Source organism: Streptopelia decaocto (genome assembly GCF_964273445.1).
Source record: "Streptopelia decaocto genome assembly, chromosome: 1".
Classification (NCBI taxonomy): Eukaryota; Metazoa; Chordata; class Aves; order Columbiformes; family Columbidae; genus Streptopelia; species Streptopelia decaocto.
Window position 1 is genome coordinate 207,119,836 of NC_138663.1, and position 17,372 is coordinate 207,137,207.

The 17,372-nt window shown below is 37.9% G+C and overlaps 1 protein-coding gene across 1 annotated transcript in view; it reads left to right on the forward strand.

The window, feature by feature from the left end:
• The window catches only part of TENM4 (teneurin transmembrane protein 4), a 653,831-nt gene that overhangs the window by 92,730 nt on the left and 543,729 nt on the right, over positions 1 to 17,372 (forward strand). The window contains exon 2 of the mRNA XM_082052895.1: positions 802 to 940. The gene's annotated coding sequence lies outside the window, so the exon portion shown is untranslated. The remainder of the gene's footprint in view (positions 1 to 801; positions 941 to 17,372) is intronic.

Genomic DNA, 17,372 nt, shown 5'->3' on the forward strand with positions numbered 1-17,372 from the left:
TAGATTTAAGTGCCTACAAAATCAAATTTGGGTTCAAGACTCCATTAAATATTGAGCTGCTAAAAAAAAATATGCTCAAGACATAACCAAATTAAATTTAAAATGCCTGAACACTGTGGATCATGGGACTGAGACAGTAAATTTTACGTACATTGAAACAATTGGACTTATCCAGGTGTCGGACACAGGGGTCTCTTTCCTCTTATATCTTGAAAAAGACGAACATAAGACTGTAAGAACTACAATATTTTAGTGATATCTCTTAATAACTCAATATGCTGTATTAACAGCATTATGCATGAAATCTAGAAAGAAAAAACAAAATACCAGTTGTTGTTAAAAGGTTTGTTCCATGGAAAGCATATTTTCTCTTTCTCCAGATTTAACTATGTGTGCATACTAACTCAGGTCCAATTTCATCCCACTCAGCTTGAAGTACTTCTCATTTGCTCCTTATCCAGCCTTTGAGACCACAACTAAGTTGTGAAGCCACCCTGTATACATTGGGCAGGAGCAACCCTGGAACATGTCGTATCTCTGTTTTGGTTGCCATATCCATAGGAAATCATCAATTTCTCTGTAAATACAGACATAAAGACAGATACCAGTTGATATCTGATGAGGTGGTAGCCTGGGGAGAACACACTTCTGATGTAGGTACTTAAGTGCTCACAGATAGTGAGAATCTGAGTCTTTGAGCTTAGGATCCTACATGGACAATCCTGATAGCTGCCATGCAAACAACTTTTACAAATCCTTCCAGTCTTTTCTGACACCCAACACCTGGCTCCTTTTCTGTAGTGAGAATGGCTGGACCATTGCAGTGGCGAACTGATTTTTGTGGATGGTGAACACAAAAAGGGGATTGAGAAGAGACCACCTGAGTCATTCTGACACATGACTTGAGTGCTTTCTATTCTTAGATGAGGATCTGAAATATGTAAGTACACTATCATTGTTTTTTTAGATTTATTTGTAAAAATAAGAGAAAAAATAAAATTCCTAACCTATAATGGGCATGGGATTTATACATTTGTCATTTTCTTTCTATGTGTGTTTATACTTAAGTGGAGTTGATAAATCAAGCTATTTCTCATGATATTTTAAAGCATCATTATTTGTCTCTTGATTCCATCCTTGTTTTTCCTAAAAGAAATGAAAAGAGGAAAAAAAACCCACTAAATTATGTTTGCAATGTCATTTCACATTTATTGTCTAATAAATAGTGATCACTTGGAAAATCCATTTATTTTCTGTATTGTTAACAGGAGATTTAACCAAAGTGATTGAATCAAGACGAGAAATGATCCCGGGTTCCTGAAGCTTGAATAAATGACTTTGTCAATGTCAATGTGCTGTTCTGGAAGTTCATTTGAAGTATAAAAACTAACCTAAATATAATTTCATGGCAGCTCGTATACTACTTAGCATAATTTTTTCTTGACTACAGAGCTTCTGTTCTATGTGTTTCACCAGCATTTTCAACTCTCCAAATACTCTCTGATGTTTTTTACTCTTCCAGAATCCCAGTACAAGCAAATATAATACCTTTATTTTTTTTTCCCAACAAATACAAACTCCTGTTGACTTCCAAACTGACAACTTTATCTTGACTTCCACTAATGCTTTTGCTGAATGAGCGTAACCATGATTTTATAAAATCATGTGGAACTACTACTTCTGACTCATGTAATGATGCTGCATAAGATGCCTTTTTGAACTGCATTTTCCTCCATAGAACATTATGTGTGCCTACCAAATAATAAATAGAACTTGTCAGCCACAGAATATTGTACCTCAGCTTTTCAAATGAGTGCACATGCCCAAGTATTTCAAAAAGGACAAAATAAAATCGGTATAAATTTGAAATGTTTTTGAAGTACTACATATACCAAGGCTTTAACTAGACATATAAACTGATTTAGAAACACAATTGAGTTTATTTCTACAACTTCCTGTCAAGAATTCCATATTTCAAAGTACAGAAACAAACCAACAAGAGCTGTAATGACCTGACTTGTACAGACAAAGCTAAGACTCATGACATTTCTGGGTTTGAAATCCAGCACAGGAGAATGTGTTTATTCAGATAGGATTCAAAGTATAGCTTATGGTTCAAAGATGTACCATTTTCCAGTTGGTTTTAAACTATAAGCAAATGCTTGTCTTCTTCCGTTAGTCCAGGGTATAATTATGTATCTCAAATTATAGTGTTTACAGAGTAATGAGACTAGCCTGAATTCTTGCAAGTTTTGGGAAGTTCTTGAAAATACAAATTGTAACAGTGACGGGCTGATTGTTCTTGATAAGTCTTTATTAAAATAAACGTGTTTAAAGGAATGTTTAGATTTCTGACTGTAGCCGACTGATTTGGTAGAGATTGGTATAGTAGTAATGTCATTATACCAAGCATATTTTCTTTTTCTTTTGAGGATTCTCAGTGATATTTAAATAACAGAAAATATAGCCTGGGTATTTCCACTGTGTTACAGGGAGAAAACAAGGTTTACCAAGACAAATTAAAAGTGCAGTGAGGCAACCGTGAAGCATTTTAGTATCTTTTCAGAAAATAAAATAAATTAAAGCCTCTGAGTGGCAAAGTGAAGCGGTTGGAGTTTTCTTAGACATGAAGATATGCAAGAGACATTGGTGATACCATGAAATATCTGCATATTTCCAAATAGGGGCTTTTGTATCATAATTTGTTCAGCAGCTATTAAAATATCTCATTCCTGAAAGAAAAAAACCCTTATAAGTATCAGGACTTTCCTAAAAAGAGAGACAAAACTCAATTGCCACAAATTGTGCTTTTTCTTTTCAAGAAACCTATCAACCTAACATAGACTTTTTGACAGCTATGGAAACTAGCCAAGATCGTATTAAAAATTGGTATTGTGCTGGGGGTAACCATTCCCTGCCAGATGTATTGTGTATACCCTGCTGTGTGCATGGATATTTATGGATATGTCTATACAACATATCCAGTTAAAGAAAAAAAAAGAAAATATTTATGGGAATGTGGGCTATTATAATATCTGGTAGTCCATGGTTAAAACATACAATGTTAATACATTGTCCTAGCAAATGAAAGTGAAGGATGTACATTAATGGTTATTCCCATAGCGATTCAGTAGTTCAAAGTCATTAATCAGTACTACATATCTCCTGGAAAAGAGTGAATGGGGGATCCATTTGTCCTGGTTCCCCACGGTTACTATCTGATAGTAAATTACATCCACTGCTACCTGTATGGGGAACCCTGACAACTTGGGGGGCATTATCTGAACCATGTGTCTCCCCACATGCCATCAGGATGGGAATTTACATTTGAAATAGGAATTGGTTTATAACCTTGGAGAAATGCACAAGAGTAATAAATGGAACGTATCAGTATGTCTAGCCAGTTTTGAGAAATGTTGCCACAGAAGGATCTCCTCTGAGGTACTCAGATATCAGTGTGATTAGCCTGGCAGACAGACCTCTGTATTGAGGAAGCAAGGTCAGTGCTCATGGGACAACAGGAGACATAGAGATTCAATAATAATGTCTTATTATTCTATCAAACGATGTCTGCAGAAGACTTTAAAATCACCACGTGAAGGACAAAAGATGCTGTATATATATGTAAGGTAAGGGGGTAAAGGCTGACATTTCTACAGTGCATTTAATTAACTGAATTCCGTACAAGCCTGGCCTTTGGAAGAAAAATAATCTTCGGTTACACACTGGGCACATTGAGCTTCCATAATAAACACAGAAGGAACCCCTGTAGGGCATCTACTGAATCAAGGCTATTGTTTTGCTGGTGCCATGTCCTCAAAGACCCCGAGGTTGAAAGACCTTCTATAAAAGTGAAATCTGTTTTGCTTACTACAAGTAGGGGGTTGATGGAGACAAGAAACAGCAGTAGTAATAGATCATTTTTATTAACGGTACTTCTCAAGCTGTTGGAGTTCTTGATATAGCTGAATTTCAGTGAGGAGACAGAATATGTCTAGGTAGGAATATTTTCCCCAAGCCGTTACAAGCAGTGTTCATAGGAAGTGTTGTGGTTCCTTTTGATAAAGAGTAGTCAGATAAGCACTAGGTAGCACATTTTTATTAGTTCCTACTAAGCAGTTGACAGTTTCTTCTACTGCTGTTGGTTGCCATCCCCTACCTAGAGACATGGTGCTTCAAGTTTTGAGACTGCCAGATTAACAAACTACAAAATAATGTCACTTATTACTGCACATCAGGGTTTACCACTGTTGTTATGGAAGAGGGACATAGCCTATGATCAGAAATTATTATCAGACCATACCTTTAGTTCACACATTGTATCCCATATGTTTTGTTCTCTTTACAATCACATTTCAGTTTTGAATCCTGCTCTGCAGCAGAAAATGAAGGGAAGTGGTGTGACTTACTGTGGAGGCCACAGGGCTGAGATGTGATAAAGCAATCTTACATCTACTCTAGATTTACAAGAGTTTGATACATTATATGAGTCTATCTTGCCCATGTATATGATGAAATTAATGAGATTGATATTCATAAAGGAAATTGAGATAAATAAAATAAAAATACCCTTTAGTAGTTGCATGTTTTTATTATTATTTTTTCCTTAATCATGAAATTATAGAATAGTTTGTTATCTAATCACAGCTCATCCAGTCCAACCCCTACCATGAGTATGGACATCTTTACCAGATCAGGTTGCTCAGAGCCCTGTCCAGCCTGACCTAGAATGTCTCCAGGGATGGGGCATCTACCACCCCTGGGCAACCTGGGCCAGTGTTTCGCCATTCTCATTGTAAAACATTTCTTCCTCATGTCCAGCCTGAATTGACCCTCATTTATTTTAAAACCATCACCTCTTGTCCTATTACAACAGGCCCTGCTAAAAAGCCTGTCCCCATCTTTCTCATAGGCACCTCTTAAGTACAGAAATGCCACTATAAGGTCTCCCTGGAGCCTTCTCTTCTCCAGGCTGAACAACCTCAACTCTCTCAACCTGTCCTCATAGGAGAGGTGTTCCATCGATCTCATTATATTTGTGGGATACACTCTTTCCAAAAAATGAGTCCAGGATGGGAATAGGTGATGTAGTAAGACCTTTGCAGCCTCCACTATATAAATTGATTTCCAGCACCTTGTCCTTTAGTTGAAAATATTAAACTACACTACCTGTTTCATTAGACATTGATCATTTCTATAGCTCACAGTTGACATTGCTGCATGATAATTTATCAGAAGGGTTTGAGAAAGGCATCTAATGCCACAAAGCCAGCAAATAAAGCTGATTCTGTTTTGAGAGGTGGGACAAGAAAAACCATTTTTGCTGTTGTGCACAATAATTCTCTTCCTCAGATATAAACCAGTTGGGATAACAACATTATGTGTACTGAGGCATAGAGCTCTTCCAGAAAACAAAAATATATTCAGAAATTGAATATTTAAAATGGAATTAGCAAGACTACCACTGTGGTAGCTTCAGGTTAGAAGTCACTATCATTGCCAGTATAAATTGAGAGTACAAATTGTATAATAGGTGCAAGGTGGTTAAAAAATAAAAATTGCCAAACAATTTTTTTAAGAGTTTTTCAATATGAATGTGATCAGATGTTTGAATAGGTTGTCCAGAGAAGCTGGGTAATCTCCATCCTTGGTGACTTTCAGATAGTGGGACAAATTCTTGAGCCACCTAATCTAACTGGATCTGCTTTTGAGATAGAGGATTGACAACAGATCTCCAGAGTTTGTACTCAAATCTAAATTATTTTGTGATTCTAGGAAAGGAGGCCATCAAAGAAGAAAGTTCAAAGAATAATCTGGGAAGTCCATCTTTGTCATAATCCAAAGGCATATCTATAGCTAGAGATGTCTTAGTGGGACAAGGAGTTTTTCTGTTTATATACTTCTCAGAGAAAAGTACAAGTCCACCTTCTCTTACAGCTCTTGGAAATGATGTGAGGAGAGGTGACTGAATTTGCTGATACCACATTTAGCTCCAGCTAGATGTTAGCTTAAGCTTTCTTCCTAATGTCATCACTTTTATATCAGGGATTTAGCACTGTGTATTCTGCACTATATATCCCCATGCAAAGAAGTGGGGTGAGATTCCTGGCTGGAGACTTTTCCATCTTTGTAAGTTCCCTACCTATGCAATGCCATCGCAGTTGCTATATATGAACAGTAAAGTGAACTGTTGTCGCCCACTTCAGAATATCCCTCCTAAGGAGGAGGTTAATCCTTCTGGGTCCTCGACTAAGGTTTGTCATAACAGCAATATGAACAACAGTAGGATTCCTGTATTGTGTTTTCTCCTCAGGTTTTACTGAGTTGGATCTAGGCAGACAGACTGCTCCTCTCTTGGTCACTGCTCTGAAGACAACTGCACATTGTGTTGCCCTTTCTGTGCCATTTTTGGTTCCTTCAACCACTATGGCTGTGTGAGATGCTCCTTGAAAAGTTTTCTTCTGCCTCTCCAAATCCATGCTTGATGCATGAGTCCCAGGTCACCATGTTTTACTGAAACATCTACAAACTTGGTGTGAATCACAGAATCATAGAATGGTTTGAGTTGGAGGGAACCTTCAAAGGTCTTCTAGACCAACGTCATGCACTGAGCAGGGTCATCTTCAACTAGATCAGGTTGCTCAGAGCCCCATCCAGCCTGGCCTTGAATGAAGGGTGTTTGTGGCAAAGAATTGCTGTGGAGCTTGCAAAATAGATTTTTTAAGCAGCTTTCTGAAGCCTCTTCCGCACCTGTGTGGCCCAGATATCACAGTCCTCAGTGTATCAGCAGATAAAGCAATTATGTATTTTAAGCTGGTCTTCAAAAATGCACCCAGCCCTGTACAAATACCTTTAATCTTTCCATATAATAAGGATGCAAGACCTTTCCACCTGCCTCTTATCTTCCCATTGCAGATAGGGCAAGAGGGAAAGAGGCCTCCTGCCACAAGAAGGTGAACTCTGAATTTGGTACGTGATCCGCAGGACAGAAACAGTTAATTCCTCTGAATGCATTCTTTTTGATACAGATAGCTTTTGGAAACAGAATGTAATGAATTCCAGCATCCTTTTCATAAAATATTTGAAGGAAATATTGTTTGCTAGCACTTGTCAATCAATCCTTTGCTATTGTTAGGGTTTTTTTTTCCTCCTCGCTTTTTTTTTAATTGGCATCTGTCTGGAAGGACACAAACAAATCCCAGGCTGGTATCTTAACTAGGATATTCTGGAAATGTTCTGTTTCAGGCCTTGAACTTCTCTGCTGATAGAGATAAATAAACTGAGAAGTCTGTATTAATAGGTGCAAAGGACAAAAGCACAAGAAAAGCTTTGAAAAGCTTCAAAAATCATATGCAAAAAATCCTTGAGGATGTTGAGAGGATGCTTTTTGAAATCATATGTACCCTGTTACTATTAATTTGTCAATATATATGCAAGATTCTACAAACTCTAAAATCATCAGACAATTAACTTGCCTTTTCTCTAAAATAAGTCAAACTTAAAATAACCAGATATTTAACCTTTGGTTATTTTATGTTTCCTTTCTGTTAGTTATGGTATTACTAGCAGTTTTGAAAATATTAGTGGAACTGGTTTATTTATGTGCTTATTACTTTTCAGAAATCAGGCTTAGAATATGTATAAAAGTCTGTAGCAATGCTTCCTACAGACTTTGCTATTCATTTCCATTTCACCGCATTGTGAAATACTAAACTATATTACATTTGCTGTTTTTCCTGTAAACAGGTGTACGGCATTTATGGTTTCATTATCTGGTACTTCTTATACTTCATCATATTCAACCTCACACTACTACATACTGGGCTTTAGCTGCTATTTAAAACCATTGATACACAGCTTAAATAGTTCATAAAGATTCAGCTTAAGTACATCAAGCCGGCTGTTGTAACAATAAGTGAAAGTATGTATATGTCCAAGGGATTGCTGAGCATCTTTTCTAGCAGAATAATTATTACACACAAGAAAACAATTTTCTTACCAGCCTATGCAACAGTATCTTTTATAATGGCATTTTCTATCAATAATCATGTAAGATAGAAAGATACATTTTAAATTCAAACACTGCAGCCTGCCAGATTAATAAACCATATTTATGAAATAATAATAACCTCCCTGGATGTGTTTTTTAACTCAGGAGATTGAACACTGATATTGAACAGGTGTCTTTCTTCAGGATCTGCACAGTGATATATGGCACGATGTTTGCTGTGATATTGATGTACAGGGAGCCAGACTGAAGGATGGGGTCAGCACGCACAAAACCTGCATGTTTCTGCTGCAATGTGAAGTACCACAGCATGGACAGAAGATTTGCTGAGAGGTTCTCAGATCCTCCTTTTCTCTTTGTTCGTGAGTGGAGATGTGAGTGAATCTGAAGTCTCTAGAATGTCTTTAAAAGCCCACACAAATATACACAAGTGCACAAAATCAAAATCACAAAAAACTCAAGATTTCACCAGGTTTAAGTACGAGCAGGGACAGATAACTAGGCATCATCAGTTTCTGGTTTACTCAAGGACATCAAGAAGGTACAACTTTCTGCAGGAAAGAAAAATAATCAAACACACAAACAAAAACATGTCTTTAGACAAAGTTTGTGACAAAATATTTTTTAAAAATGGTTTCAAAGTGAAAACTATAACATCTTTTTTTTCTAGCAGTCACATGTTCAACTTTTTAATACCAAGATGGAATTGTGTCCAACATGTTCACAGTGACCCTAGTAATCTTTGCTGATCTTTAGACTTTGTTGTAAAGTAAGTGGACTATTCCTTCATGGTTTGAGCAGAAAACTTCTAGTTGTGACCATGGTTAGCGTATCTTGACTGAAGGCTTCTCTAGACTTCAAAGGTGTGTTGCTTTCGTGATACAGCTGTAGGGGAAGAGATGCATCTCTTCCTAGTAGGAATAATTGGCTACCAGTGTAAATATGCCTTACGCCACTGCTGCTATTCTTCCTCTGTTCCAAGGGGAATAAAGTGTAGAGAGTTGTGATACTTTTAAATTGGTTTAATTGAAAACTAGGTTCTGTATAATTATAGCCATACAGGTAACTAACTGCCCTCAAAAATGGCCAAAGTATGTCGATAAACAAACGTGGTCTTGGATCGTAAAAGCCTGAAACAATGGTTCTGCGTGATGCAGGAAAGCAATGATGGGAATACGCAGCCCTGTCATCTCACCAGGGAGCTTCAGCTCCGTATCAATTTTATAATAATTTAAAACCACAGCTGCCTAATTGTTTTAGCAAAATTAAAGTGCTAGGTCTTTCAGAATTCAGGATGAATATTTGGGCTGAAGTGGAACACCACTGTCTCTCGAGGTCTCCTAGCAGACTGAGATGCTTTTAGCAAGACAACAGATCTTTCATCATGGAAATACATAGAGCCACATGCCTTTTCTGCTATTCTTAGGGAAAGCACTACATAAGTACGCCTAAAGAACAAAGTGATCTTGAAATGTGATTGGTTGCAAATTATCACAAATCTGAATCTGAATTAGTATTAAATTGCGTCAAACCGCTGCCTGGCAAGGCTTATCAGCAAGTTTGTTTTTATCTCATCAAGCTTCATCTGGTAATACTGCTGACAGGCAGGGAACAAAGTGAAAGGCAGCAGATCCCCAGCACTGCTGGCCACCAGAAAATGAAGAAGGGAAACTTGAGAGAGATGAATTGTAAAATAAAAGATAAAATAATACATTTGAGCATGAGGAACAGCACAGAAAAGGGTAAGAGAGAGGGCAGTGAAAAAAAAAAAAAAAACACAGAAGGAAACAGCAAGGAGAGCAAGACCAGTGCTGAAATGAGGGAGATCAGAAGGAGATGGTAGGTACTGTGAGACCCCATTTCTGCTGTCAAAGTAAAAGAGCAGCTGAGTTTCTTCACATATTTTGCAACTGCTTTTTAATTAAAAAAACCAAATTATTCCAATATAAAGTGATGGAACACCTACTTTCACCTTCTGTATAACAGGATCTTGTTGGTTAAACCTGTGTTAAGCCTGACTGTGCACACTGTTGACCTTTTCTCCCAGCCTCTGTCTAATCACCACTCTTTGGAGCCAACGTCTTGCTCCCTCACTCTACTCATAGCCCTTCCTTTGGGAAGGTGTGGAACCAGTACAGCAGCACTGGAGGTAGAAACTGATCCCTGAGGAAACATGATTAAGTGATGAGACAAGAGGAAATGGCCTCAAGTTGTGCCAGGGAAGGCTCAGAATGGATATTAGGAAAAAATTACTTACAGAAAGTTGTCAGGCATTGGAACAGGCTGCCCAGGGAGTGGTGGAGTCACCATCCCTGAAGGGGTTTAAAAGGCACATAGATGAGGTTCTTAGGGACATGGATTAGTGCTAGATTTAGGTTATGGTTGGACTCAATGATCTTGAGGGTCTCTTTCAACCTAAATGACTCTGTGTTTCTATGTTGTGGGAGAGCTGCTCAAGTTGAGGGCATCTCAAATGAGAGCAACTTTGTTGATCTTCTCTAACTTTCTGTTTTATTTGTGCACTAAAATGAGCAAGAGGCCAGCATGAGAAGACAGTGTTGATAACTCAGATGCTGCTCTGTCATGGAGCAGAAGTAAACGTACTCTACTTGGTCTCATTATTCCAATCACACCTTCCTTTCACACTGACAAATCAATTCTCAAAGGTGAACTGGCCTTGACAATCATGAAAATTGAGGTGGTTTGGATTGTTGTCTGACTTAAAGAACTGTTTGATGATTTAGTAATCTTGAACTCAAGATCTAAGTCTTAATTTCATAGATTGGTCTCATTTATCATGCCAGTAGAAAAGTTTATGCACAACCAGCTTTGACCTAAAGGTTCAGTAGACCATTATGAATAACTTCATATCAAGTCTGTCTAAGATTCCTTAAAGAGTTTTTTACTTTATTTTTACTTTGTTTTTATGAAACATCTATCCTAGAGCCTGATCATTAAAGAATTTCATATCCTTGCATTCACTTGGTTAAGCCACAACACGTGTCTTTGCAAGAGTGCTCTACTTTTCCTGCATCTGCAAAACCCTTGGTGACAAAACAAGCATCAAGAATTTCACTGGATGGATTGCAGAGAATGAATTTAGCTTTAAAAAGGGAAGTAAAATTAAACTTACAGCTCTGGGAAGCATGCCAATCTTTAGTATTAATAATAATTCCATTGTTTTTAATTTAGTATAATTACATAAGTTGATTTTTCTTTATTGCTGTCAGTTAACAAATATTTAATTGATCTGGTAATTCACTAATGTTCTTGATGACAAAATATTTAAAAGAAGATGCTGTGTAGAGAAAGGCTTTAAGGGATTTCAAAGACTTTTTTTTTTTTTCACATTTTAGTTACTGAATGCTAACCAGCTCTTACAATCTACAAAAACTGCTTGTTTTTAGAAAAGCTACGTCTTGAAAAATAACTAAAGGTTAATTATTGTCTCTATTTCAACTATAGTAACTCATATGCAATATATTAAATTAAAAAGCTGATACAAAATAACCCCACAACTCCAAGTGACCCAGACAATTAGATCAGCAACCTAATAGTTTCATAATTTCAAAGATTTTTGAGGTCAGAGAAACCATTAGCTCTTCCACCTTGACCTCCCATTTAATGGGGGTGATGGAATTTCATTCATTCCCAGTTGGAGCCTGGCAACTTCTGTGCGGACAACTCTTATCTTCCAGAGACGCTGAGCACATTCAGAGATAAATCCCACCCTGCCTATCGCAAGTGTGCTTAAGTGGTTAAGTGCATTCACTGTTAAGCATCTATACCTTTTTTTCCTGGTGTGCATTTGTTTAGCTTTACCTTTCGACCCTTGGTTTGTGCCTTTCAATACTAAACAATGCATGCTCCAGTGTCTGTCTCCTCCTCTTGGATTTATTTGTGCACCTAAATAAAATTTTCTCTTCAGTGTCTTTGCCAGGGCTTTTACTTTTCTTTGCATTTCCTTTACCTGGGACAGAGGAAGTTAATTGATCAATTCTTCTATTGATTTCAGTCTGCTTCTCATTTTCTAGTACAAAAATGTCTGGTAAATTGTGAGGACTTAATTTTTTTTTTAATTTTTCTTTTTTCTAACATGAGAAAATAATTTCAGTTTTTCCCAGCACCCGTGTTTTCTTTACTACCATCTGTTATTTAATTTTGAAGTCCTGGACAGTATCTCTATAAAGTTAAAATGAGACTCTTCTTTCATGACACAGTCACAAACAAAAGCCTGTCATTTAAAAAAAATATATATATTTATGGGTCACCTGCCTTGCTCCTATAACTGCTGATAACAAGCAGATGGTAAGGAGCTTACTTTAGCCAACTTTTACCTTCAGCCCAAGTGTTTCCCATTATTGTCTAGCTACTGACCCTATGTGAGAAGAATTCTTTTCTGGTATTTCTGTGTTACAACCACAAGAGCCATGATTTAATAGAAGTGCTTATAGCACATTATACGTTACAGGCGTCTTTTCAAAGATTTCAAAGCCACATCTTGACAGTTTCATTTTTTTTTAAGAGATGCCTTTAATAACCATTTCTTGCTGACTTAAGAAATGAAGGAGGAAAGTGTAACTTCAAAGTGTTGGCAAAATAATATGAATTATCTAAATGTACTTGTAAAGTTGTTTCCAGTTACAGCAGTAGTAACTCAAGACTGATAGCTGATTTCTCCTTTCCCAACTGTTTCCAATTTAAAACTATATCTTTTGGAATTGTTCCATGTGATGTTGCTACTCCAGAATAAACCAGTTCATTCAACTGTATTTTTTAAAAGTATTAGAAGCAAAACAAGAAACAACAACAACAAAAAAAACCACTAATCCACTAATTAGTATAGTAAGTAGGTGTGATACTTCTATTTCTTTTAGCTAAAGAGCTGAAAGATATAATTAACACAAGTAAAATTAAAGAGATCATAAAAATTTGAAACAGAATATGAAGACCTATGTGTCTTTCAATACAGGGCTGAAAATCTACCAGTAACATTTATATGTAAGCTATTATAGGCAGAGATTTTTTTTCTCCCTCTATGAAATCAGGGAAAATAAGATAAAGTAATAAAATATATTAATAATTAAATTATTAATCATACATTATTAATAGCATTGTAAGTGGCATTAATTAAGATCCTTACATACCTTTTCCCATCCTCTCTATGTTGCTGTCCAGACTAATCATGTAACCTTACTCTACCATTGACCTTTGATCAGATGCATAATTATTATTAATTATTATTTCTACTGCTGGCACTGAACCCACTAAACTTTCCCCTTCAGTAGTGCTTTCAGGGTTGCAAAATTTTGAACTATTGTAGATCAGCCTATGGATCCTGGTAGATTTTTTTTTTTTATTCCCCTTTTTCTCCCCTGGGTATTAATTTTTTTCCCCTCATACATTTTCTTGCTTTTGATCTGTCCTTCTTCTTATCTTACAACAGCAGTGGTAGATTTATGACACTGGGAAGGAAAGATTTCTAGTGATGAGGACGCTAAAGACCAGGCACAGATTATCTGCAGTGGTTGTGGAGTTTCCATCATGATGAGAGCAAGTTAAACAAACATCTGTCAGGCGTGACCTCCCTGTAGTTAAGCCTACCTCGGGGCAAGGGGATGGACCAGATGACCTCTGGAGATCTTTTATGGTCCTAAGTTTCTCCGAGGGGAATAAAGAAGGCTGTGATCATTCCCATGCACGGTTGTGACCTAGTCTGTCCCATGCACGTGCTCACGTGCCTTGTGCTGCTGTAGAAGCCCAGGGAGCATCCTGACCCTGTCTAAAATACATCACATATCTGACTCCTACCCCTGGGTCCTGGAAGTGTATTTGTCTTGACAAGAAGAGGAGCAATGATTTTGTAATAAGTAATCTTCTGAGATCACTTTTCAACCTGTCTATTTTTCCTCTTGGTCACCTGCAGTAGAATTTATAAAGAAAAACGGTTTGCTGGTGTTCAAACTGGTAGGATACATATACAAACACACCAATCTCCTCACAGTCTTGTAAATACTCTAAAAGATGTGTTCCTTCTAACGGTTAAAGATGTGTGCAGTCCTGTGCACAGAAGAAGATGATATGCTATGGTAAGGCTCATTTGTTAGTGCATTTGGGCTAGCAAATATTTTGTTTATTCAAACCAGCCCCCTTCCTTTCTCCAGCAACACCTGGTACTGTTGCATGACATGAGAGTTTGTCTGTTCCTCATTTTTACATACTCTGCGAGAAGTCTGCTGAGTAACTAAAATAAAATCACCCCACATTCTCTATTGCTAAATGACTTTTCCGTTATTCTCCCCTTTTCTTGCTTCCATCCTCTGCCTTACAAAAATTTTAACAAATAGACCAAAGAAAAGGTAAAGCTCAGCTCCCCATCCCTGGGGTCTCGCAACAGAGGCAGGTGTTGCATTATGTAAGGGGAATGTGTTCCTGAGTAATATTATCCTGGGAATTATCTTAGGGAGATTGACCTGTGAATAATAACCAAGGCTCAGGATTAGCCTAGCAGTAATTATCTGCTAGACGTTTTCACTAGCCGTATCCTTTCAGGTCAAGAGGCAAACATGAGGACTCATACCCATGCTTCACGGCAAATTATCATTCAATTACAGTGACTTTTGCACCCCACCAAATATAAAATGAATTTCCCTTTCTTTGTATTTTTTGGTATGAAAAATTCCAGGGAATTTAAAATTCAGGATACATAAGCATCCAAGACTCTACACAGATCTGAGACTGTAATGAAATACTTTAGAAGTTTTCCATCCAAGCACTTTTGGAGGGATCTTTGATTCACAGATACAGGCTGTGCCTTCATGGCAACTGGAGTTACACTCTTCAGCAAGTCAGTTTGTGTGAAAGAAATCACCCCAGTACAAGCATCTTCTTGTACAGAGATATATTAGGAGCATAAGACAGTCATGTTGCAGCAACTTGTGAGTTGTAGCTTGGTTTTATCCTAAAATGTACTTCTGGGCTGGGGTTCATCCCAGCTGGAGACAGCCACAGAATCACAGAATCACAGAACGGTTGGGATTGGAAGGGACCTCTGCTAATGCAGGGTCACCAGAGCAGATCTCACAGGAATGTGTCCAGGTGGGTTTCAATGTCTCCAGAGAAGAAGACTCCACAACCTCTCTGGGCAGCCTGTTCCAGGCTCTGGCACCTCAAAGGAAAGAAGTTTCTCTACATATTCAGATGGAACCTCCTGTGTTTCAGTCTGTGCCTATTGCCCCTCATCCTGTCATTGGGCACCACTGAAAGGAGTTTGGTCCCATCCTTTTGACATCCACCCTTGAGACATTTATAAACATTGATCAGATCCCCCCTCAGCTTCTCTTCTCCAAGCTGAACAGACCCAGCTCCCTCAGTCTCTCCGCATAAGAAAGATGCTCTAGGCCCCTAATAATCTTCAGAGACTGCTGCTGGACTCCCTCCAGCAATTCCTTATCCTTCTTACATTGGGAAGCCCAGAAATGGACAAAGAACTCCAGATGCGGCCTCACCAGGGCAGAGTAGAGGGGCAGGACAACATGCCTCAACCTGCTGGTCACACTCATCTTAATGAACCCCAGGTACCATAGGCCTTCTTGGCCACAAGGGCACATCTTTGACTCACGTTCAACCTGTTGTCAAACAGAATTCCAAAGTCCTCAGTGGTGCTGCTTTTCCAGCAGGTCAGCTCCTAAACAATAGTAGTAGTTTATTTCCATCAACAATAAAAGGAGTTTAGGGTGGCTAGCTCACAGGAAGATGTCCTCAACATACAAAGTTTAACGAGAGATTAATTCTACCCTATGCATTTAGTTCATAGTGTCTCCTTGCAAATACATGGCCTGCTCTCAGTTTTTGCCAAAACTTGCTAGGTTAAACCCTGATTGTGAGTCAACTCTTGGAGTCAGAGCCCAGATGTGGTGAGGTATCATAACTCAGTAAGTTGGAAATGTGTATAAAAAGCTCAGGAAAAAGGGGTTAGATGTTGGATTAAGAATAAGAACCTCATGGTAGCTCTGTGAGAGAAAACATTTTACCATTAAGATACATAGGCAATAGAGCATTGTACCTGCTTAACGGCTTTCAGGTAATATGACTTCCTTTATTCCATTGAGGTCATCAGCATGAAAACATACTGAAATGAACCCTTAGATGGACATAATCCACTGCAAATCATAACTTGCAGGTATCTTCCTTAATCTGAGTTATTGCAGGAATGCCTTGGACCATGGAGAGGAAATTCATTTGAAAATGCACTCAACTTGTTGTTAGTTATTGATATTCTGTGTTTGATTTTGATTTTGCATGTGGCTTAGCCTGCATGGGGAAAAATCAATAAAATCTGTTTCAGTTTTGTTTATAGTCTGTTTCTCCCTCTGGCTGCCCAAATAGTGGTGGTTAGATTTCAGGGTCTATTCTGGGACACGAATGTCTAAAAACAGGAGGTTTCAATTTGATTTTTCTTTTTTTCATCCTGGATTTTATAGAAGTTTTGTTTCGAGATAGTATGAAAGAGGTTACTTAATGAAATGAAAGTTTTGTTTGGAAAAGAAGATGACAAAGTATACAGAAAACCAGCCTGGATTAGGTTCATCTGATCAAATGTAAATATTCACAGCTGAGATAGTTACCACAGACTGTTTTTTTAGTTAGTAGAGGGAAACAGGCCCATCCAGAGTACAATATTTTCATTTTAAAAACACACCTAAAATAAAAACGCATCCTATGTGTTCACTCTGAGGATTAAAAAAGGAGCCCAGGCTGACTAATTTGGATGGACAATGGAGATGACTGAATTTATATGAGTTTTCTTCCTCTGTATGGGATGTGTCTCTATCACTAATGCTGAGCTTTCTCCACCATGCAGAAACTACACTTCCTTGGGTGAGAAATCAGGACTGCAGATTAGTCTTCTAACTACTTGGCTACAAAGTGATGATCCCATTCTTTCAGGTAGCTTGGCTGCCTCAAATTCTTGCCTGCAAAGGTGAAAAACTTCAGCGAGAAGGAAAAAGAGCATGCCCTTCTACACAACCTTTAAACTGGTTCTGAGATCACTTGAGAAAAAAGAAGTGAGATCCTGTGTTAGCAGAAACCCTTTCTCACCTCTGCTTGCAGAAGCAAGTTTTGAACCTACATCTTCCATTTCTTTTGTGCAAGTTCAGGTCAATATGTTACTGCATAAAAGTGTAGGGAACAGGGCAACATGCCACTATCTATGTCTTGGAAGAACAGAGAGAGAGTTACCAAAGAGTTGTAGATACTCAGGCTGAGGAAGGCTGGCCAACCTATGAACCTCAAGTTCTGATGAACCAAATAATTTCAGTTCTTAAGCCATGAATGTGGGCAGAGCCTAAGTGACGTACTC